General features: G+C 39.7%; 1 long non-coding RNA gene across 3 annotated transcripts in view; it reads left to right on the forward strand.

The window, feature by feature from the left end:
- The window catches only part of LOC112541318 (uncharacterized), a 65,363-nt gene extending 43,792 nt beyond the window's left edge, over nucleotides 1-21,571 (forward strand). For 2 of the 3 annotated variants that reach the window (XR_015797181.1, XR_003085335.2), the window contains one exon: nucleotides 17,183-21,571. This is a non-coding gene — a long non-coding RNA (uncharacterized LOC112541318). The remainder of the gene's footprint in view (nucleotides 1-17,182) is intronic. The other variant, XR_015797178.1, reaches the window with a different exon arrangement.
- Nucleotides 21,572-23,663: the final 2,092 nt, after the last annotated feature.

Here is a 23,663-nt window from a genome sequence, read left to right on the forward strand (position 1 = left end):
ATTTAATCCTATGAATAAATTCCCATTAGATTAACATAGTGGACAATTAAATTATAATTTGTCCTCATGTTTATTCTCATCAGCTGAAGAACACATATGCAGTTCCTTTAATGGTTAACAAATGCAGTTCAGATAGGACTTCAAGCGATCCTGCTTTTATCACCAGCACATGAGGATATTGTCACAGGGAAAAGCATGGTCTGTTAACTTGCTGTAGCTCCATCTTTAAGTAAAGTGCACTGCAGTAATCTGAGAATAAAAAGTTAGCAAAAGAGACTATGACCAGATCTGAGAGAAAAGGTCAATGGCAGGTTCAGTAGTTACAGCTGGAACAATAAGAGTTGCTATCCTACTTAATAGTTTAATCTTAGGGATTCCTCGGGGTTAAATCAGGAAGAGTGTGTAGTCTTGACAGCTGTTTCAGATAATGTTGAAGAGGTCTCTTTGCTTCCTTACTTACATGGATTTATATATCAGTGCTTCAGAAGTATAATCTGCTCTGTGTTAAGGCATTAGTAGAAAAACTGATTTGGCTATTCTTGTGCTAGAAATCATTTTCCAGCCTTGGACTAATAATTGTATGACAATCTTTAAGAGGTTTAGAATTTCACAGAGGAAAGAATGTATTGAGCATTGTCACCCCTCTGTTTTGAAACTGAAATGTTGTTCTTTGCATATTCCTGAGTATTATGGGAATACACGATATACTTACCCATGTATCTATTTATCTATGTAATCCATCCCAGGGGATTATTGCCTTGATGTAGTAGGAGAATTCAACAGCTCCAGTAACCCTGAGAATAATGCCAGTGGGAGCGTGAGCTTCTGGTAGGACCATCCTTGCTAATGGTGGGGGGAGAGGGGAGCTAAGAACAGTCCACAGTGGGGTTGAACTCATGGATGGGTGAAGTCAGCCACTTAGGAGAAGGAACTCCAAAATAAAACCTAGAAGAAGGCAATGGTGAAATATTTCTGTAGAGTTGTCAAGAAGTTTATAGATATAGCCCAAACATGTTTGGGTTCTGGATGATGAGACACTTCATTTGGAAGGCTCTCTTCTGGCTACTGAGGAAAAATGTCAAAAATTTCACAAGTATGTAGAGGTAATATATACCTCCAGGCCAAATTTGCAAGGAAGTCTGGTCACCGATGGTGTCCGAACTGAAAAAGGAGTTCCTAATTTTAAAAAGATACATATTATTGGAATATGGAATGGGAAACATATAAAAGAAGGAAAACCTGGAATTATTGAAGTGGAACTAGAACATGCTTTAGTTGTTTTAGGAATAAGTGAACTTAGGTGGACTAGAATGTCAAGTGATTGTGATACACCAGTTAAGGTATGAGACTATGCAAAGACATGGAATGATAATGGAACATTGTTATGTGCTTGGCTATAACCTAATAGATAACAGGATCATATCTGTTAGATTGTGTGGATTTCCACCAGGGCTGTGTATCTCTTTACAATTATTCAGAAGAAGTGATTCAGACCTGGGGTGAGTGCAGGACCTGTGTACTATTCATTAAGGGAGGCCCACTGTTTTTCAGACTTTTCCATGAGCCTGGGAAAAAAAACAGAGGTTAAATTAAGAAATTCAATCCTTAAAGTTAAGAAGACTTTTAAAGTGTCCTTTCTTTCCCACAGAAGCCTGAAGAAATTTGGGCACTTCTTCTCAAACATTTCTGATAGGTGCAAAGCTTTATCCAGTGGATGTTTTACAAGTCTATGCCCATACTATAGGCACAATGGTGGATGACGTTGAGGAATTCTATAGCAAATGGCAAGAGATGATAAACGCAACATCTAGAAAGGAAGTACTGCTACTAAGCGTTGTGCATTATGAAGAAGAGTGAAAATTACCAAAGAGTTACACTAATTCCACATGCAAGCAAAGTTTTGTACAACATTTACAAAGAATAGTCATACATGCAGACAAAAAGGCCAAATTGGCCATTTCAGAAAAGGCAGAGGGGCATTAAATCAGATAACACCTCACAGAGCTGTTGTGGGGAAAATAGGTGGTAGGAGCAAGATGTGTGCTGCCTTGAGTTATACAAAATAAAGGTAGGATATAAATCTGAATAAGATAACGGACAGAGCAAGAGACTCTAAGGAGGATTACCTTTGCTTTATAGGCTACCTTTGTGTAGAACATGCCAAAAGATAGCAACTATTAGGTCAAATGGGCATGCCAGAATACTTGGTTACTCTTTTGAGAAACATTTACAGGGAACAAGAGGCTACTGTAAGAAGTGGGCCTGGAGAAACAGAACAGAGCAGGGAAGAGTGTGAGACAAGGAGGCATATTGTCCCCATGTTTGCTCAACTTATACAGTGAATATATTATACAGGAATGCAAGGACTAGAAGAGATGACAGCTGGAATCAAAATTGGAAGCTAAAACACTAACAATTTGAGATATGCAGATGACACCCTTTTCTTAGCTGAAAGTAAAGAAGGCTTAGAAAAGCTTGTTAAGGAGAGTAAAAATAGAAAGGGAAAAATCTGGCTTAATGTTAAATAGGAAGAAGACAAAGGGATCTAGCAGGCCTGGTGAATTCACAGATGACAACAAAGAAACAAAGGTGGTAGATAGTTTTGTTTTCTTGGGCTCAGGAATAGATAAACAAGGGCTATATGTTGGAGAAATAAACAGATTTATGTTAGGGAGGAAGGCAGTGAGAAGCAGACAAAATCAGGAAGGATAAAGATGTTTCTATGACAATGAAGAACAAAATAGTTAATAAGGTTGTGCAGCATTTCAGATTCAAATGGAGTGCCCAGGAATGCTCATTTAGCACTCTTTTGGCAACTCCTTACCATCAGCAACCCCTTAAAGCAGCAGTGTCTTTTCCTGTGATTGTGCCACTGTGTTTGGCAGCTCCAGGGTAATCCTGGGAAAAGACATGCTTGGATTAAGGAGCTTCCAACAGATTCTGTGAGCACACCCGTGCACGCTCTGAAATACCTATTCTGTTTTGAAGTGCTGTACAAACTGAATTAAAACAATGTCTTCCCCACTGGTGGTGGTTGTTCAGTCGTTAAGTTGTGTCCGACTCTTCGTGACCCCATGAACCATATCGCGCCAGGCCTTCCCGTCCTTCACTTCCTCCCTGAGTTTGCTCAGTTTCATGCTCACTTCCCCACTGGTAATGAACAGCTATGAAAACGGATCACTGAGAAAGAGGAGGAGAAAAAAAGACAGGTGCCTTCAAATTGTGGATGTGAAGATGGTTACTAAGAGTACTATGGACTGCAAAGAAAACCCCAATCAATCATCCCTGGAAGAAATAAAGACTAACTGCTCCCTTGAGGCAATGAAATTGATGCACTTTGAGCATGTGGTGCAAACAGATGATGAACTAGCAAAAACAACTATGCTTAGCCATTTTGGCAGAAGTAGAAGAGAAAAATATAGATAAACTGGATAAACAATAAAAGAGATTATAGGAATGTCCCTGGAAAGCTGAAGATTGTCAGCAGAGGCGGGCTGAGATGGAGGGTGCTTGTCTGTCTAGTCACCAGGAGTTGGGCCTGACTTGATGGCACCTAATTAATTGGCCTCTATCTATATATGCACGCATCTTATTTACTTTCTGTAACCTAAAGTGGGGAATAGTTGTAACCTGTGATTATCAGTGTTAGGGCCCACTGCTCACCCCTTGCATGATGCCACCATGAGTTTCCTCCTCTGTTGGTTTCCTTTTTACCTTTTTTGAGGAAGGGGTGACTCTTTCACGTGATCGATTGGTTCCCCAAAGCCCAACTGAAATGTGTGCAAGAGCAGAGAAGCCGAGGAAGCTCCCTTCCTTTTCCAGCAGCAAGGTTGCGGGTGGCAGCCACAGCTCCCACAAACAAGTGGAGCTAAATGAAATGAGAGAAACGACCAGCTTCCCTCTTGCTCCCTCCTCTGCCTGCTGGCCAGACCTTCTCCGACCAGGCTTGTCCTCAATAGGCAGTCCGCACCTGCTCCTCTGTTCTGGTGACTTCTCCTAACTAGGATGAGCAAAGGTAGCCCAGGGAAGAAGGTCCTGGTGGTGCCTGACTGCCTTAGTATTCAGGATTCCCCCCGCCCCAGAAAGCCTTCCAGCTTTCTTGGGGGGAAAGGTGATGAATAAGAAGCTGGGGTCACACAACTGAATGCACACCAGCTATTGGAGGCCAGGTAGCACAAGAGGATTAAGCATAAATTGGAGACCTTTGGGGCCACCTAAAAAAATTCATGACTCACTCAAATTTGCTAGAACACCTCTGCTCATACAATTGTACAACTATACTTCTTTCTGTTTCTTTATTGGTTTTCATGTCTTTGCTGACTAATTAAGCATTGTTGCAGCCAAAGAAATGACTCGAAGGGCTGCATGAGGCCTATGAGTTGTGAGTCTGAGACCCCTGTCTTAGGGCAGGCCTAAGGACCCACAGCCAGTTATTTTGGGTAACGGAGACTATAGGGGGAAAAAAGTCTGTCTGAGAAAACGCTGGGCTAGGAACTAAAACTTTGTGAAGAGGAAGAAACTGAGAAGACCATAGAGACATAAATTTAAAAGAATCCTATAAGGTGGGTTCACATATTATTCTGAGTCACATTTTGCTTGGTTTGCTTTTGGCTGGGTGCAGTCTGTGAATCCAGCCATCGTGGCTCAATGTTAAGCATGAACTAACATTAATGCTAATATTAAGTTAACATTAACACTAGGCTAGTTTTATAGGCTGTGAAGCCAAAATACAGTTTGCTTGGTTCTGGCTTAGGGAAATGTGTGAACCCAGCCAGTTCTGATTTATTGAACAAATCATGGCTCTCTGTGATATATGTTGTTCAATAAACTATGATTAAAATTTCCTGACTTAACATTACATGAAGAACATTCACCTTGTAGCAGTTTGACTGCCAGGGAATGACATATTGAGGCTTCCAGTTGCAACCCAGCTTAAGACTATATAATAAGATCTGAAAGACTCTGGTTAGGTTCACATATCACATTAAGGCATGAAGTAGCTAATGTGTAAATTAAAGAGATTTGTAAGCAGATGGTTTATTATGCATGCACCTAACTAATATTTCTTTATTCAGTATATCATGATTAAACAGCATTCATACTATCTGCTAAACTACAGCTAACTAGGCAAAGAAACATGTCTTAGTAGGTTATGTGAATCAGGACATCGTGTTAAGTCACACTGAGTCCTTTTTCTTAAGTTAAGGCAGCTGTCGTGTTTGATAAATCATGGTTTATGATGTAAAAAATGGCCACAATCAGGCATTCATCTTTATCCAAATATGTGGGAAATTGAATGACCTTCTGCATGCCCTTGTCTTTTTGCTCATAACTTTCTCTTGTAAGCTGCATTGTACTTTTATTGTACAGAGATTGTGTTGAATTTCTTTTTCAACTATTTTATGTGAAAATATGCCTTCCTGGATACAAAATGTTCTTCAAATCTTTCAAACTATTTGTTTTTACAACTGTTGCTTTTCCGTACTGCTGCTGCATCCGTGCTATTGATGGTGAGGTAGGAGGAGATTTCTTTTCCTCCAAAACATTTCAGAGAATTAGGAATCATGAAATTACAGGTTGAAACAACCTAACCTAGAAGAATTTGTTTTCCCGGATGCTGCTGGGTCAGTACTGAGGAGGGAGACTTTCTCCCCAAATGATCTCAACTAATCAAGAATCGCATCAGGCAGGGGTTGCTGGATTCCAACACTCAGGCAAAATGTCTGATAATGAAGTACCAACATCTGGATGGCCCTGGACGCCTCCCATCTGTGCCTCTCATTCTATAGAACACAGTGATATTGGAATGCTACTTAACCAATCAGATGGGGTTATGTGCCAATGTCACTGAGGACAAGTGAACCCATATTGCTATTAAGGAATATTTTTGTTGCTAAGGAAACTAGGGAGATATTTTCTGTTCTTTTGCATTGGAAAGAAGCTACCATAGTGTAGCATGGTGCAGCAAAACATGGAATATTGGCCCCAGTTGCCTTGGCAACACAAACATCATGCTGGTTGTTCGGGTTTCACTGAAGGTATGTTCCCCCCCCACCAACAGTTGTACCTTTCAGGTTTCCCAGTAACACTAGAAGGTTCTTACTGGAGATGCAAACCATTTGCAAAATAAAGCTTTCCTATTTCACTTCAGTTCTTGAAAAAAAATTATTTAAAGAATTTCTTCGGCTGCCCACCTTAAACACTGCAACTCTGGAATATTTGAACAGCATTTTTGGAAAGTAACAGTGGGAGAACATTAGTAATGTATCTTTGGTACTTTATCAGGTCCAAAAACATGCTGTGTTTCTGAAACGATGCAATCTGTAACTTTATTCAGCATTACCAATTTGTGATCCTCCAAATGTTTGGGTCTTTAAGTCCCCAAGGCCTGATTACTGGAGTTCTGGGAATATAGCCCCAAACTGTCTGGAGGCCATGAGGTTGGAGAAATCTGTTCTAGTTAGAAAGTCTATACAAAAAGTCAACATTTTAGGCAATTTGTCTCTAAGATTTTAAAGGTACTTCATTTTTCTTGCAGTTTATTTTTATTGTTTCAAACCCATTAACTATATAATTGGTTAATTTGATGCAGTTTGTAGTATAGTGTATTTTTCCTCTGTTTTACAAGGAAAGTATATAAGAGAGAATGTGTGTGTGTGTGTGCACACATATATTTGTGTGTATGTGTGTGTGTGTGTAGGCATATATATTGTAAGAGTGAATTGAAAACCAGGTTTGTATTTATGTCCAGTCAAGTGTGAAATTAATGTCTTACAAGCACCTTCAACTGAATGCATTTAGCATTCACTGTTTAATTTAGTAGTTAAAGACTCTTTCTGAACCGCTGCCATATATAGGCTAACAAATAATAATTCAGCAAAAGTTCAGCTCCATGACATAGAGTACATTCCCATGCAAATTAATTCACAAGTTAGTCTCATTAATTCAATAGGCTGTTTCCACATAAGTGTATATGTTGGATTATAGACTCTATACATTTATTTTGAATTGAAAATAATAATGGAATGGGACTTAAATTTAGTTTGCACTTTTTAACTTGGATTAAATCTGCTGAAGTCAATGGGGCTTTTTTTTAGTCATGATTAACAAGCCTCCTTAACTAAATTAGGACTTACGTCCAAATTCTTCTCTTTGCCATAAATGTTTTGTTTGTTTGTTGCTACCTGACTCCAAACCGACTCTGGGCAGCTTACAGTATAGCAAAAAATAAAAACACAGTACAAAGTGAATAAACAAGAGGGAATTCAGCTACTCATTATAAAACATATACAAAAACATATCCAGTGAGGGGCTCCATCCACCCTACCTCAAGGCCTGGGAGAAGAGCCAGGTCTTCAAGGCCTTCCAGAATGCCATCAGGGTGGGAGACACACGGATCTCAAGAGGCATCTCATTCCAGAGGGCAGGCACTGTGACAGAAGATAAACTTCCTGAATCCTGATAGATGGCACTGCTAAACTGAAGAAGCCCAGCGCATACCAACTCTATCGCCTCTTACCAGCCAGGTAGAAACCATGGGAGATAAGCAGTCCCTCAAATAGCCTGGCCCTATGCCCTGTAGGGATTTATAGGTGATAACCAGCCCCTTGAATCATACCCTGAAGCATACGGGGAACCAGGGCAGCTTGTGAAACAAAAGTATCATGTGGGCATGCTCATGACTGACCACACTGTTGTATTCTAGACCAGTTGAAGCTAGTTGATGGACATTAAGCATATGTCTACCTGTGTGTATGACCAGATATTATCTGGGACAAGCCCATAATTGCCATAGAGTCCAAACTCCTGAGCCTTGGAGAATTCCAAGGCTGTTTGAAGAGAGAACATCCCCTCCATTGGGGATACATGCCAGGTCCACTTGTTCATCTGCTATTAGATCAAGGATGAACATATTATCACAAATGGACCTGGTGTTTATCATCAGGAGATCAAGGCAAGGTCATCAGTGATCTGGTTTCTTGGGCTCAGGATTGAGGCATTTGGGCTAGAAGAGGAGACCAGCACCAAATTATTGATCTGCCTTACCCTGTAACAGTTCACCTGATTATATCTTCTACCATGTCGTATTCGACTTCTTACCACCAGTTCAACCCCTACAAGGCCACAAGTTGAAACTCTCCACATGGCTAACTAGTCCACAATCCTACCACTCCAACCATAGGCACTCCCCTAATCAGTCTCCAATCTTTTCACTAATCACTACTCACTATTCCTCCTTGCAAAGCTGCCTCACGTACCAGCTAATATCTCCTTACAACTCCACCGTCCTACAGTACCTCAGTCAACTAACTAATCAACCAGTCTCCCCATGTCCCAGGATCTGCTGTCAACAGAGTCCCAGGTTATGAGTAGGAGAACCACAGTATTGCCATTCGGGCTGTTCCTCCTCCCACTCTGTCTTCCATCTGGAGAGCAGTCTTCTTAACCTGGCTTGTGTCCTCATCCACTGCAAAGGTCAGACCAGGCATCTTAAATTTTCTCACCAGTAATGAAGATAGGATTTCCAGTAAATATCACTAAATACAGTAATGCAAGGAATAAAACAAAGTGAATGATCTGTAGTTCTCATATATTTGAGAATTCCAGGAGAAAAATATAGACATAGATGTGTGATTATCCATTTTTTTTCTGATTGATTATGACATTTCTTCATTAGGGTGAGCTTCATATCACAAGTGCTGCAGTGCTTTTTTGTCCTGGGCCATCTCTTCTTTCTCACTAGCCTATCCACAGCAATAGTTTCCAATATTGTTGACTTGACCCTTGGTGACTGCAGCTTCCTCTTCAGCTGGAGTGCAGGGATAGACCTTTTCTTCTTCCAATAAGCCTGTCAGCTCCTCTTCCTCCTTGTCTTCCTCCAGTCAATCCAATTCAATCCACTAATTGCTATGGCTTTTAAAATGTCACTCGCTGTTTCTTTGTGCTGTGAGATTCTAATTTCCTTTAAATTGTACTCCTTTTTATTTTTTCCACATTTAATTGATTTGCTTGAGAAACTGTCGGCCTCCAACCACCATGAGAATTCCCCCCTCCCCCATAATTGCTGTGATCATCCCAGTGCTAACAGGGCCTCACCCAGTTGTAAGAGGTAAGATCTCACTCCTGGCAAGAATTTGATAGGCAAATTCTTGTCACTGAAAGCAGACACAGAAGTTATTGCTCAGATAAATCAATTTTGTCTACAAAATCAGACCAAATTACTTCAAAGAAAGAGGAGAAAGTTTGTTGTCAGAGGGGCTCAGCATTATAGGTGGAGCACTCACTTGGCACACAGGCAGCCATCTTGAATTCATATGAATGGAATGTTGTTGATGGGTATGAATTATCTACTTTTGTACCTGCTTTTGAACTACCCTTACTTTTAGTGGGAAAGCCATCTTATATTGAGTATTACAAGGTTTAGTAAGCAGAGAGCCGTATATAAAATACTGACAATATGCTTACATTACATACCTTGATACAGGTATTTGTATCGAAGGCTATTTTCCCAGTGAATATGAATCAGCACAAATAGTGCAACATATTGACAGTCATAGTTAAACTGACTTTAGATTTCTGCCCCTACGCTGCAGTCTTACTCTAAGTGCAGTATCATCATGGAAGTAAAGGGAATGTTTGCACAGCTGAAATTGTGCCTGCACTGTACCTGGTCCTTCTTATTATTCAGTAAAAAATCAGCATGGTAAGAATCAAGAAACCTTGATTCCAGGGAAGGCAAAGAGCAAACACTGCAACTCAGTCATCATTTTGATACGCTACAGGAGGCAATCTTTCTGTGGCTAAAGGCCGCTGTAATGGTTTGGAGTGAGGTCTTCAGTGAGCAGAGCAAAGATCATACCTGGTTAAAAGTACATCATGTTAGCAACGCCTGCATCTTCTAAGGTAGTTGTGTGTGTGTGTGCATGCGCACGTATGGGGGTTAATTCTGATTTGTGTCTGTTAGGGTTAATCTTTGTTTTGTTATGCTGTATGAAGGCTATTTTAGATTTCTAGGTTTCCTGCCTCAAAATTATGGAGAATCAACATTAACCATGCAGTCAGAAGATAGCCTAGGAACCACAATGAGAGGTGTGGAGGTTGTATGTGGCTCTGGAATCCTAGCTGTGCCCACCGCTGTGCCATCCACTTTGAGTGCTTATCAAAGATAGAGATAAATCAAAGAAATCAATAGAAGAGACACCAAACAAAACTGACCTTAGTTTTGCTGGGTTTATTTGTGGCTCTTACGTGCATGACAGAATGAAAGTCTGAAACTGTTAAGGCTGTATAGTTGGTGAAATTTCTGTTGGGCTGCTGCTGAGGATCTCATGAGGAAATACTGGTTCTTTGCTCAGCAAACTTCTCTTCATTGTATGACAAAAGTGAAGTTACTGAAACAAGCTGAAGAGAGCTGAGCCGGTGGGCGAATTTGGAAGATGTGCTAGGAATATGCACTTGGATTTTCACTGGCCAAGGGATTCCCTGAAGAAATCTATCCTATTGGTAAAATGAAATGAAATGAAATACTGTTTATTTGGTCAATGACGAGCATAAATACCACAACAACATCAACACTACCATAGTAAAATCAAACAGATGAGATAAAATACAAGCACAACAAAGATAAAATAACACATAAAAATATGACATACACTACTATAACGATGCATTAATTACCTATGCAAGTGTAAATCTAAAATATTGGAATCTATGACGATGTATATCATATAAAAACAAGATAGCTAGTATGTGTTAAATCTAAAGTGATAAATAAAACAGAAGTAATTATTTCTGTACCCAGTTATGCCTTATTTTCATTGCGGCAACACAGAATTTGGCTACTGCACGGTGATAAATGGTTTCAAATCTTCTAGAAGATAGTTCACACAGAAATTGTTTGGCCTTCCAGGAAAATCACTTATTAGGGGCAGAGGATAAGCAGATATGATATCCCTGTAGAGTTTACAATGTAGTAATACATGTGAAATGGTTTCAATCTCCTCTTCGCCACATGCGCAGGTACACGTGGTTAATGGGATTTTGGAATATCTGCCTTGCAGCAGTGCAGATGGTAAGATGTTACCTCAGCTTGAGGAAAGTTGGATTGTGTAGATATCTTGCTGGTTCCCAAGTGCCCTTATTTATCCAATTTCTGCTATGTTGGGGGAACCTTTTAAGTTCAGTCTGAAACTCCATATCCCTTATTCTTTGTGTGAGCAGTAGTTTGGCTTGGTCATATCCTAAAGAAATTAGGAATGGCACAAAAAGCCCCTATAATGCCAACTTCCACTCTATGACCTGTTTCCAGGGAGAAGGAAAATTGTCTATTAAAACTAAAGGGGTCAGTCTGACTGGGAAGAATTGGATTTTCAGCCAGTAGTTTATCCTCCTCCTCCAGGACCTTACCTGGATTGCAGGCGTTCCTGACTCTAGCCTTAAATGGGCATCTGCTGTTCCATTGGATGCAGTGAGGACAGACCTCAAAAAATTTGTTTGCACTTTTGAATGCATCCTTCTTGGCATAGATTCCTACTTGCATCCTATAAAGGATTTGGGCCAGTGGTTTGGTCTCAAAAGGTTTTAATGCTGCAGGGATTAATTGTCCTCTGCTTGTATAAAAGAAGCGCTTAATAGCACTTGTAAGAGCTAGCTGCACTGTGTGATTCTAGTGCATGTTCCAAGTGCCTTTAGAGTGGAAAACTGCCCCAAGGTATTTAAATGCAGTAACCTGCTCTAATTTGTGCCCTTCTACTCTCCAGGGTTGTGGGGTGGCTCCTTTAGCAAAGACCGAAATTTTAGATTTTTCACAGTTAATTGGCAACCAGTTGTAAATGCAAACTGGTTGCCAAGCACTTGAAATGTGGCCATGTGACTGTGGGAGTGTGTGGCACAATGTTTTATGATGGCTGGAAGTGACCATAAAGCTTCCTTTCTGAGGCTGTCATAACTTTGAACCATCATAAACGAACGGTTGTTAAGCGAGGACTACCTGTACAAATATTGAACCAGGTATTGACTTGGATAATTTTTTTTCCACTGGATATACAAAAGAGCTCTGTTAAGGTTCTGCAGGACTTTATAAGAAGTGACAAACAAAAGGACAAACTTTACTTATTGGATATACAAAAGAAATCTGCTAAAGTTCTGAAAGATTTTTGGCTTGAAACATAGATGGCCAGAAAACTAGCTCTGGGATTCTTTTTGTAGGGGTTAAAAGATATTTTTAAAAACTCAGGGAAGGAATACAAGGTTGGCTTACTTGACCAGGGCTAAAGGAGAAAAATAGTTACATCTGGTCGCTTACCGGACTTTTGCTGATAAAGAATGACTGACAAAGCATTTGGATTTTGCTTTTTTAATTCAGTAGATGAGATAAGGGGTGAAGAGAGATTATGTCATATTTAGACATAGTGATAAGCTATTAAGATTGTCTTTACTTACTGGGATGAAGGGGGAAGTTACTTCTTTCTTTTTTCTTTTCTTTTCTTTTGTATTTTTCTATTTGTATTTTTTGTAGCCTGTATTGGCTTTTATTCTTTTCATCTATAATACTTAATAAAATTATTTGGATTTTTTAAAATTTTATTTTTATGCGAAGGGTCTCTGCCTGATGCTGGAATTTTAAACTAACTTCTCATCACCCAGAATGTTTTTTTCCCCTTGATCCCCAAACTTCAGTCTACATCTTTGTCATCAATCTATCTGGGCTTTATTCAGTTCCTCCCTCAGAGTCCAGTTGGCAAACCTCTAAAAAACATCCAGGCCTATCTTTCATTTCCATGACCTTTTATTGCCACAAGTTAAATTTTACTATGTGAGTTACCAACAAGTATAAATGTGTTCAGAATTATGCCCTAGAGCACAATCTTATGCTTATACATTTGTTTGTAAATTCTACCATGTTGAATAGGTCATGTTTCTAAGCAAGCCATCAATCTGGTTCACACATCATTTTAAGCCATGCATTTGTTTAACTATGGTTTATTCAATAAGATATAAACCATGGTTAAAGAGGGCCAATGATTGAGTTCACAGCTTGTGCTAAACCAGGGGTTTTGTTTCTTTTTTGTTTTGCATGCTGTGATTTGTTTTATTGTGTCATTCAGACCTGAAGACATAGTTACTAAGGCTGTTAAGTATAATTATCAACCAATCACCAATCTCTTAGCTACCATTTACTGAATTTACCAAAATTCACACAAAGCTGAACCCATAATCCGTTATTACAAGCTACAATGCCTGTGTTCACATAACTTGCTGAGATACAAAATGCTTTGTTTTTTCAAGTCAGTCTTGACTGGTGGTGACTACATGGACTAGTACCAGCAGTTTTCTTGGCAAGATTTTTAAAAGTGGTTTGCCCTTGCCTTTTTCCTAGGGCTGAGAGAGAGAGAGAGAGAGAGAGGCCCCAAGTCACCCAGCTGGCTTTGTGCCTAAGACAGAATTAGAACTCATGGTCTCCTGGTTTCTAGCCTGGTGCCTTTAACCACACCAAACTGATATTCAAAGTTCATTCTGGCTTAGCTTAGTGTGTGACCTCAATGTGTGAACTCAGTCACCCTGATTTAGTCATAGTGAAACAGCAGTAGTTGGGAAATACTATGTCATGTGATTCCAGCCTAATAGCTACTCTACTATCATTTTTCTTACCTTGTGGTCATATACGGACTTGTATAACTTTGGAGGGTGTGGTGGCTCAGACCCTGATTGGGCCACCACCAATTTGATGCCATTTGCAAAAAACCTTCCCAGGAAATGCCAGCTGAGAAGTCACAACAAAAGTTATGGGGATACCAGACCAAAAGGAAAGGAGATTACCAACTGGCTAGCAATTGTTCATTGTGTCATCTTGGTTGTGTTTATGGAAGAACTGCTGTAATCCTTGTTAATATCCAATCATGTTTACTATGTCAGTTTTACATAGTTTCAGATTGCCAAATACTTTTCAAAGACATCCAGTCCTTCTGGGTTTTATATAGAGATATAAATTGCTTTCCAAATGAGGTCTGTTCAGTAACTATATAATCTACAAAACTGAGCCTTTATAGCATTCTTAATGATGATATGCCTCTTTCACTGAAGCCTTCACAAAAGTTTATGTAGAAAGACATTGGTAATTCCACAGGATTGAAGTCTGATATGAAAAGGTTTTATGTTTGATTACAATTTTGGGCACTGAAACTGTACAATAAAAACTGTATTACTCTCAGAGTAAACAGAGGATTCGAATACTATAATGTTACAGTTGTGCAAGACTATTGTTTTTAAGCATTTCATTATTTGTGGTACTTCTTATACATACTCCATGTTAAAAACTGGCATCAGGAAACATTTTAACTGTTGCATTTCAGCAGTTTGACTGGGACCTCAAATTAAATAATAAAATGTTCAAGAATGGTTGAAATTGTCAGAGCACGAAGTTGTTATTCTTTTATTCACACATTGAGTATTTTATGAAAATGATGGCTATGCAGCTTGGCAGAATAACTTCAAATATTTACCACTAAGAGTGATATAAAAATAAATGGTTGCTATAAAATGACTTTTGCTAATTAATTGCTCATTTCTAAGCAAGAACAACCAGTTGTTATCTATATACTACTAAAACTCTCATGGTGTTTATCTGTTTGTCTATTTGTACCCTCAAGTTAGCCCAAACAGAGTATTATACCACAACAATTTTTGAATCCAGGTACTTAAAGTCCACTGACTTAAAGAATGTGTAAAAAATCCGGGACCCATTACCCCTGTGGAATTGAAATTTCCACAATGTTCAGACCAGTTTTATTTGCAAAGTTGTGGCCGTTGCAGTGTCCCCATGGTCACATGAACATGATTTCCGATGCTCTCTGCTAGCTTCCCAGAAGCAAAGTCAATGGGGAAGCCAGCAGGAAGTTGGAAGTCACTCCCGCTCCCACTGCTTTTTTGCCATCCCGTGGTCATTCTGTTTATCTGTTTAGGTAGTAAAGGTTGACTTATTATTAAAGTTCATTTGCCACTATAATTATTTTTCTATTTATGATATATACTCTTCTTTAGATGATCACGGGACCATCCAGCATTGGGATAAAAAAAAAAATACGGTTAGCCTAAAATTTAATGTTCATTTTGGTTACATCAGACTGTACTATCTTTGTATTGTTGAAGGCTTTCACGGCCGGAATACGATGGCTGGTGCGGGTCTTCCGGGCTGTGTGGCCGTGTTCTGGAAGTTTTGTTTCCTAACATTTCGCCAGCATCTGTGACAGGCATCTTCAGAGAGCAGGAGCACAGACAGGAGCAGTACTCAATAGAACTCAATAGAAGAAATAGAAGAAAAAACCCTGCCTAATCCCCAGGAAGAATTACACACATATTCTGACACCAAAACAAGCAGCCACTCGTTAACCCAAACCTCACACCCCACACACACACCCTAACCCCCCCACCACACACCCCCAAGCCCCCCCCCCTCAGATCTCTATAAATACCCATAAAAGGGTCACATCATCCTGGGCACAGAGAGAACTGCTCCTGTCTGTGCTCCTGCCCTCTGAAGATGCCGGTCACAGATGCTAGCAAAACATTAGGAAACAAAACTTCCAGAACACGGCCACACAGCCCGGAAGACCCACACCAGCCATGTACTATCTTTCTCTCAAAGGATGATCCAACAGGTTACAGGATTGTCTAGTAATCAATATAAACTTGAAAAGATGTCTGACCTGTACTTGTGTTTTTAGAGGGATGACTACCTTCCAACTCACTATGCATATATAAATGTGGAATGAAGCCATTTTCTATTTATGTATTAATGTGGATGAAACATCTTTTTCCAAATGGACATGCACTGTCACCAGCAGTGTCCACTGGGAAGGTCAGAAGTAATGAGGCAGTGGTCATGGCATGGTGATCAAAGTGCTCCCCTTTGTACATGTATATGAGGTCTACAAAAGGGGTGAGGCTTGAATCATGATGCTGCATCAGCCCTCTTGCCTGTTTTGACCTCCCCCAATGATGCTGCTGACACATTTATGTTGATGGAGTGTCTAACTGCAATGGCCTGTGGTTGACCACTCCATGTCTCCCTTTATTAAACAATACATGAAGAAAGCAATTTCTGAGGACCCTAAGATTACATTGCTCAGTTGCAAAGCCTGTACTAAAAAGGAAAAGGATTTTAACCATGATTTAAGCATTCTTAGACTGTTCAAAATGTCATTAACTTGATCAGCAGTAGTAGCTGATGCAACTGTCCACATTCTCAAGATATTGTCTGCATTACTGTCCAAAAGCATCTGCAGATTATTGGTAGCATTAATTATAATTTCAGAAACCCAGCAATTGTGGCTTATTCAAGGAATCACAGTTAAAGCAAGTAATAACTTAGCACAATATGTGAACCCAAACTTGTATCTGATTATAGTATATATGTGGTGAAATTGTTCCGGGTACTTTTTTGGTGCTGTCTGATTGACCTCTAGTTTATGTTTTAGCATGTTGTGTGAAACCAGCTAAGTATGCTATACTCAATAAACCATGCAAACCATGCTTTATATTTTGCACAGGATCTTGAGTTGCTGATGTTAGTTAAAGACCTGTCAAGCTTATTTAGATTTGATTCAACAAAAAAAATTATCTTGCCATCTTTTTCCATGAACATTTCAGTATTCAGTTAAAAAAAAAAAGGAATAATGAGAACTTAGTAGAAGGATCAAGATTCACAGCACAACTGATATACTCATTTTTGAATAAATTCCACATATTTTAATTAGTTCAGCCAATTCTGCAATTTTATTCAGAATGGATGGAATTCCCCCAATCCTATAATTTGTAAGACAGCATGTTAATATTGTTCTAAAATTTTGCATTAATTTCCTCCTCTATTCATTCTGTGTGAGGGCAATTTAATAGAGGAAACGTTACCCTTGCTCTGAATTGGCTACATTTCCCCCTAGCCTTCCACCTGCTAAATCTGTTGGGCTATGTTCTCAGTCATTAAGCTGGGAAAGCCAATTATCATGCCATTTATGAATTATGGAAGTTGTAGTTTGACACTAGAAATTAAATGAGCTGTAGTCTAACACATCTTGAAGGCATCTTTAGAGAAATAATGTAAGTGTGGGATACTGTTTCAGTACATTAATAATAATAATAATAATAATAATAATAATAATAATAATAATGTGTTCCTTCTCTATAGGAGCATGGTGAGAGGCATAGTGTGAAAACATAAACCTGAAAAGAATTCAGAAACAGTCTTTTTCTTGGATATTTTAATGCTCAAAGGCTTTGGTTGCAACCATTATGAAGTCAATCATACTGAATTCTGCATTGAACATTTCTAAATGGGTATGGTTTAGATCAAACGATCTGCAATATTTTATTTTAACCATAGTTTTGTGAACAAATCCAGTGATTAGATTCATCCAGTATGTTAAGCCAAAACTAAAGAAGCCCTGGGTTTAGAGGCATGAACTTCCCTTTTCCTTGCATTTAATTTTTGCCAAAATTTATCTGATGACAGTACTTTGACATCTTGGTGCAAGAATCCATTTTGTCCAAGAGGGAAAAAGAAGAAAAGAGAAGAGAAGACTCTTGATAAGCTGCTAGGAACAAATATACTACCCTGGAGGACTGCATAATGGTGAGAGTCTTGTTGTTTTGTAATTCTCCATTGACTGAACTGAAGAGAGGTGAAGATAGTCTAAGAGAACCACTGATATGTTAAAATACCATCTTGATTGCTAATCTACAGTCTGGATGGTTAACTTCCAAGGATACTTGAAAATGGAGAAAGTGGATGGAATGTCCTGGAATGTTCTCACCTCCAAAAGGGCTCAGCTAGTCAGAATACCAAATTCTACCTGGAATTCTACCTGGAATTCTACCTGGTCTACATATCAGTATCTACTTCTGTTCTGCAGCATTGTCAGTTAGATTTAATTATACCAAGAAACACAGAATATCCCTGAAATGCCCTTTCACTTGACAGAAGAAAATCTATTTCTTCACTGAATCCATTTTATTATTAGTGTTGAACTTTGTATCTGCCATTGAGGATGGGTACCTGTGGTTTTTCTTTGAAAGGTAAGCTAAACAAGCATGTTTGTTTTACTCAGTTCTAAGACTGACTTGGGCTTTACACAGTCTCCCAGATCTAGTCTTACTTTCTCTGTTCTGTTCCAGTGTATAACCAGTGCCCCCATTTGATTTCTTGAACTATTTGCTCCATATGCTGGATGAGGGATTAGGGGAACTGAGGGCAGTCACATCTGGAAGGCACCAGATCAGAGACAATTGGCATAAAGATATCCAATTATACACTCAGAGAGAGAGAGAGAGAAAGAGAGAGATTTACCTTCTGCCCCATTGAATACAAAATCTGATTCCATATATAGTGCAGCAGAATCTGTGAATGCCTTGCCTTTAATTCTATTGGTTTATGCTAACCATGTCTTATATCCAAGTTGCCAGCTTTGAGATTGATTGTTGTGGTAGTCAAGCAAACAAGTTAGATTTTGGGAAGCTGTTCCTAAGGATCCTAGGTCAAATACAACCATTTAACTATCTTTATGGCTGAAATGAATGACCCAGTCATCCCCTCTCTTAGTTAAGAGATTCACATCATGCATTCCCCCCCTCCAAAAAAAAAAAAAAAAACTGGAGTGAAAACATTAAGAAAAAAAAATTCAAGGTGCTGTGATTAGGGTCAGTTCCATTGCAAACAGATTTGGGGTGGTGGTATCTTACCTCTCTTTCACCCATTTCTGTTTTTTTTTTCCACCTCTATGTGACAGTGAGGGGGGAGAATAACAAAATAGCTACAGAAAGGGAGTGCCTAGAGCAGGGGTTCCCAACCTGGGGTGCCCACACCCCCAGGGGGTGTGAGATGAAATTTCAGGGGGTGCAACAATTTTATGCACTGAGTTAAAAGCTTATTTTTTGAAGTTCAATTTGTTCACCCGCATTAGATATTAGACTTCTCCATCTTCCAATGTGATACTACTTTTGTAGGGGGTGTGAACATTAATCGAACGTTTCCTAGGGGTGTGGGGCATAGAAAAGATTGGGAACCACTGGCCTAGAGAGACCCTCTTTTTGTGGGGTCTTTCTAGAACTTCTGTTTAGTCTCTGGGAGTAGGGTTAGTAACAGGGCTGTGTTGTACTTCACATTTAAAGAGAAAAAAGAGTTGCTGACAGATGGATGAAACACCTTTGGTCTCTCAATTCAGAGTGTTAGAAGATCCTATGGTTAAATCCAGGGTCAATAGTTCCCATGACACTGTTGACTGGTGAAGAACTATTTTGAATCTATGTATCGCTGGCTCTGTGAAGGGCTAGTTTAACCCAGCCTGGCCTGGCAGTTGGTTCACTATATACATTCCCTTCTTGGAATTCCAATGGCATTTGATTTCTCCCCTCCCCCTTCCCAATTTATTGTGTCATGTGAACATGGCCTGAAACTATTTTTATATCATACTTTTGTGACACCATATCCCCATAGCTTGCATTTGGCTTCCATAGATTATTTTTATGTAACATACTTTTCAGATATGTCTAAATAGTATGAGAGTTTGTGCCTTTTGCAGGTTGGATTTGCAGTAAGAAATAATGTGGCTTGGTTGGCTGTGGCTTATTGTTTGTGCGAATTTAGCCAATTGCAGTTTATTCAAGCAAGTGTGGTTAATTCAACAAATCATAGGTTAGTGTGATGAATGAAGCAGACCAAAATTACTCCTGCTTTTCACATTTATCAGCAGTCATTATCATCCATTTCTGTAGCTTCTGTTTATGCACCAAACACTGTCTTTCTTAGCACTATGTTAAAAAAAATCTGTTATAATGTCTATGCCACTGCCTGTGGGGGGGTGTCTTAGACATAAAATTAATAATACAGGTAGTCCTTGACTTACAATCGTTCGTTTAACGACTGTTCGAAGTTACAACGGTGCTGAAAAAATGACTTACGACTGGTCCCCGCACTCATGACCATTGTAGCATTCCTGTGGTCATGTGATCAAAATTCAGGCACTTGGCAACTGGCATGTATTTATGACAGTTGCGGCTTCCCAGGGTCATGTGATCGGCACTTATGACCTTCCCAGGGGGCTTCCAACAAGCAAAGTCAATGGGGGAAGCTGGATTCACTTAATGACCATGTGATTTGCTTAACGACCACAGTAATTTGCTTAACGACCACAGCAAAAAAGGTTGTAAAATTGTGCGTGACTCAAAATGACCACATTGCTTAGCAACAGAAGTTCTGGTCCCAATTGTGGTTGTAAGTCGAGGACTACCTGTATTGGACTTCAGTTATTGTTTGAAGTAATTATTACCCTCTTCAGAAGCAGTTGTTCCCCATTTGTTGAAGCACAGTCCAAAGTCTATCACATGTCTGAAAACAGATCATGTCAGTTCCATTTCCACCTGTGCATGTTTATATATGTGCATTGTGAATATGTGTAAACAGAGGATGCACAGTCACACCCAACACAGAATGGAACCTAAAAAAAAAAGTAGAAACATGAGTGTTTTTAATCTTCTGCTAAAAGTGTTTTTCTGAGTGCCTTTCTTATCAGAAATGTACCAGGGTTCTATAAAAACTGTCTTAAAAAAAAAAAAAAAGTAGGGGCAATTCACTCTGGAGAAACCGTTTCCAAGAAAAGACCTTGGTTTTTAGATATTGGGTTATTTTTATACATTCAAGCCTTTTATTGGTTCAGTGCTGTTTCTGTGGATTTATTTTCTGCCTCTTAATGTGTAGTTATGACGCTGATCCTATTGTACTTTACTCATTTACTTACAGATTCTATTTTGCCTAGACAGTAGGAAGCACTGTTGACATCAGTACCTAAAACATCAACAGATCTTAGATTAAGTCTTATTCAACAAAAAATAATATTTTGGACTTACTGTACCCCATTGCATGTATATAGAAAAAGCTTGAGTAAATTGTCATGTTCTTAGAGATGTAATGAGATTAATGCTTCATTCAAACATCTGTTAGTTCAGGATCAGTGTTGTCTGCAGGGGGGAACGGGATGGGATGGGATTTCAGACTGATGAAAGCAGTGTTGCAATGGTGTGATGTAAGCCCCTCCCCTTTTTAATATTTGTTACAATGCTGCTTGCATGTCCCAAAGGGGCAGGGCTTATGTTGCAATGCTGCTTTCAACGAAAGCAAAATCCTAAAGATGCCGCTGTACAGTGTCCTATATTTATTCAGTTTGGGGAGGAATTTATCACAAGTATTAACTCAACTCTGAGACAAGATTCAATATTTTCAATATTATTCCTATCACATGGAAGTTGACATCTGAGCAAAGAAAATGGCATACTTATAGTTAAAAGGCTTAGTCTTCAGCATTGGAAAGATGAGCGTATGGCCCATTGGGTCGGCAGAATTGATGCCCTTAGCAATTTATGAATGAATCATTTATCAGCATATATTAGCTATGGATGATTATAATGGCACATGGTTACCATTCATTGCAATGCCTATATTTTGCGTATGTATATGTATCTGTCAATATATGTCATGTATGTTTTTATTTCTTATACTTTTGTGTATTGTTTATTTTTCTTTCTAGTTTTATATGCAATAAAAGCAATAAAAATAAATAAATAAATGATTTTATGCAACTTCAATCAAACAATGAATCTAATCAGCTTACAGAAGCAGTACACAATAAGAAACTATGCAATGCACAGAAAAATAAAAATCATAGTAACAATGACAACTTCATCAATAGCACCCAGAGGTATATCCATCTCCCTCATCTCAGTCCCTCAAACAACACACCTTTTCTCAATATTAACAATGAGGGTGCTGATCATATTTCTGGGAGAGCCAATTCCACAGAAAGGGAGCTCTGGCAGACAAGTCTTGTTTCCAAGTCCTCTTCTGCTGTTCTTTGTGGGGGACAGGAAGTCTTAGCATGGTTTCTGCATTGCTATGCTTTGTGTGTGTGGGCCTTCAGCTCAGTTTTGTTTGTTTGTTTGTTTTCGACTCCTGGCCACTGCCTGGACTAGTCCCTCCAGTTTCCTTGGCAAGGTTTTCCGGAAGTTGTTTGCTGTTGCCTGCTTCCTGGGGCTGAGAGAGTGACTGGTCCAAGGCCACCCAGCTGGCTTTACGCCTAAGGCAGGACTAGAACTCACCATCTCCTGGTTTCTAACTTAATGCCTTATGCACTACACCAAACTGGCTCTCACTCATTGCAATGCTTTAGGGTAAAGTAAATGGCCCCTTAGATATCTAGGGCCAAAGCCATGGTAAGATTTTATATAATATTAATAGCACCTTGAATAGCATTCAGAAATTACATGGAACAAATATAGTGTCCAAAATACTGACTGCCAGTCTTTTGGGGTAAACCAGGTCAGGAAACAGACACCACAAGAGCTCTACTGTATTGATATAGGCTATAGTAACAGAACCTCAAAGCTTGACAACATTTCTCCTTCCCTCCCTTGCTTACCTAAGAGAACCAAGGTAGAGCAGTCTTGAGTTTTTTTCTCATGCCTTCTTGTTTTCCCAGGCTAAGTTCGTTTTCCCAAAGTTTGCTGCATATTTTCTTCAAAGGCACTCCTCTCTAGTGACCATAGTGAGATGTTCCTGTTAGTACACAGGAGGCTGCATTCTATACCAGCTGAAGTTTCTGAGTTGTTTTCAGGGTCAGTCCCAAATAGAGTGCATTACAGTAGTCCATTCAGGAGGTGACAAGGGTGTGATTGCTGACAGTGCTTCCTGTTCCAGGAATGTCCATAATAAGTGCACCAGCCAAAGCTGGGCAAAGGTTTTCCTGGCTGCAGCCCCTACCTGCTTTTCCAGAAGGAACTGTGAGTCCAGAGAACTGCCAGATACAGACCAGTTCCTTCTGGGAGAGCACAACCTCATCAACAGCTAATGTTGAAATGATTCTAGAATTATTTGGATCTGGATAAACAGGCACTCCATCTTATTTGGGTTAAGTCTCAACCTGTTCTTTCCCATCCAGCCCCTTATAGCCTCCAGGCCAGGTCAAGATTCTACCATATCTCCTATTCAGTCTAGGATACTGCTGTGTAACTGGCATCATCTGCATAGTGATGATAGCATACCCCAAACCATAACCTCTCCCAGAGATTATGCACATATTAAATAACAAGGGGGAGAGGGCCAAGTCCTGAGCCACCTCATATCAGAATGCCTGAGAGCTTGACCTCTCATTCCCCATATTGAGTGGAACCACCTGCTCAGGAATGAGCAGAACCACCAGGGTGCCTCCAACCCCTAAGTCATGCAGCTAATGCAGAAGAATACCAAGGTTGATGGTATTTAAAGCTGACAAGAGACTGAGCAGGACCAATAGGATGTGCAATCTGAGTCCTACCATAAGGACTAGTACAGTTTCTGTCCTATGCCTGGGCCTGAACTCTGACTGAAAAATGTCCAACCAATTTGTTTCTTCCAGAGCTGCCGCCTTATCGCCTTTTCCACAACCTTCTCCAAAAAAGGAGGTTGGAGACTTGGTTATAGTTGCCTAGTATGGCAAGATACAGGGTTGGCCCCTTCAAGAGGGGTGTCTACCAGAGCAGTCTTAAGGATTTCTGGCATCTCCCCCTCCTCCAATTGGGCATCACCACAGCCTGAATTCCCTGTCCCCTCTCTGGCAGTTAATACAAGCCAAATAGGAACCTAG

The sequence above is a fragment of the Python bivittatus genome, unplaced genomic scaffold (genome assembly GCF_059951505.1).
Source record: "Python bivittatus isolate LINGU-HERP-01145 unplaced genomic scaffold, Pbiv_v1 ctg000480_np1212, whole genome shotgun sequence".
Taxonomy (NCBI): domain Eukaryota; kingdom Metazoa; phylum Chordata; class Lepidosauria; order Squamata; family Pythonidae; genus Python; species Python bivittatus.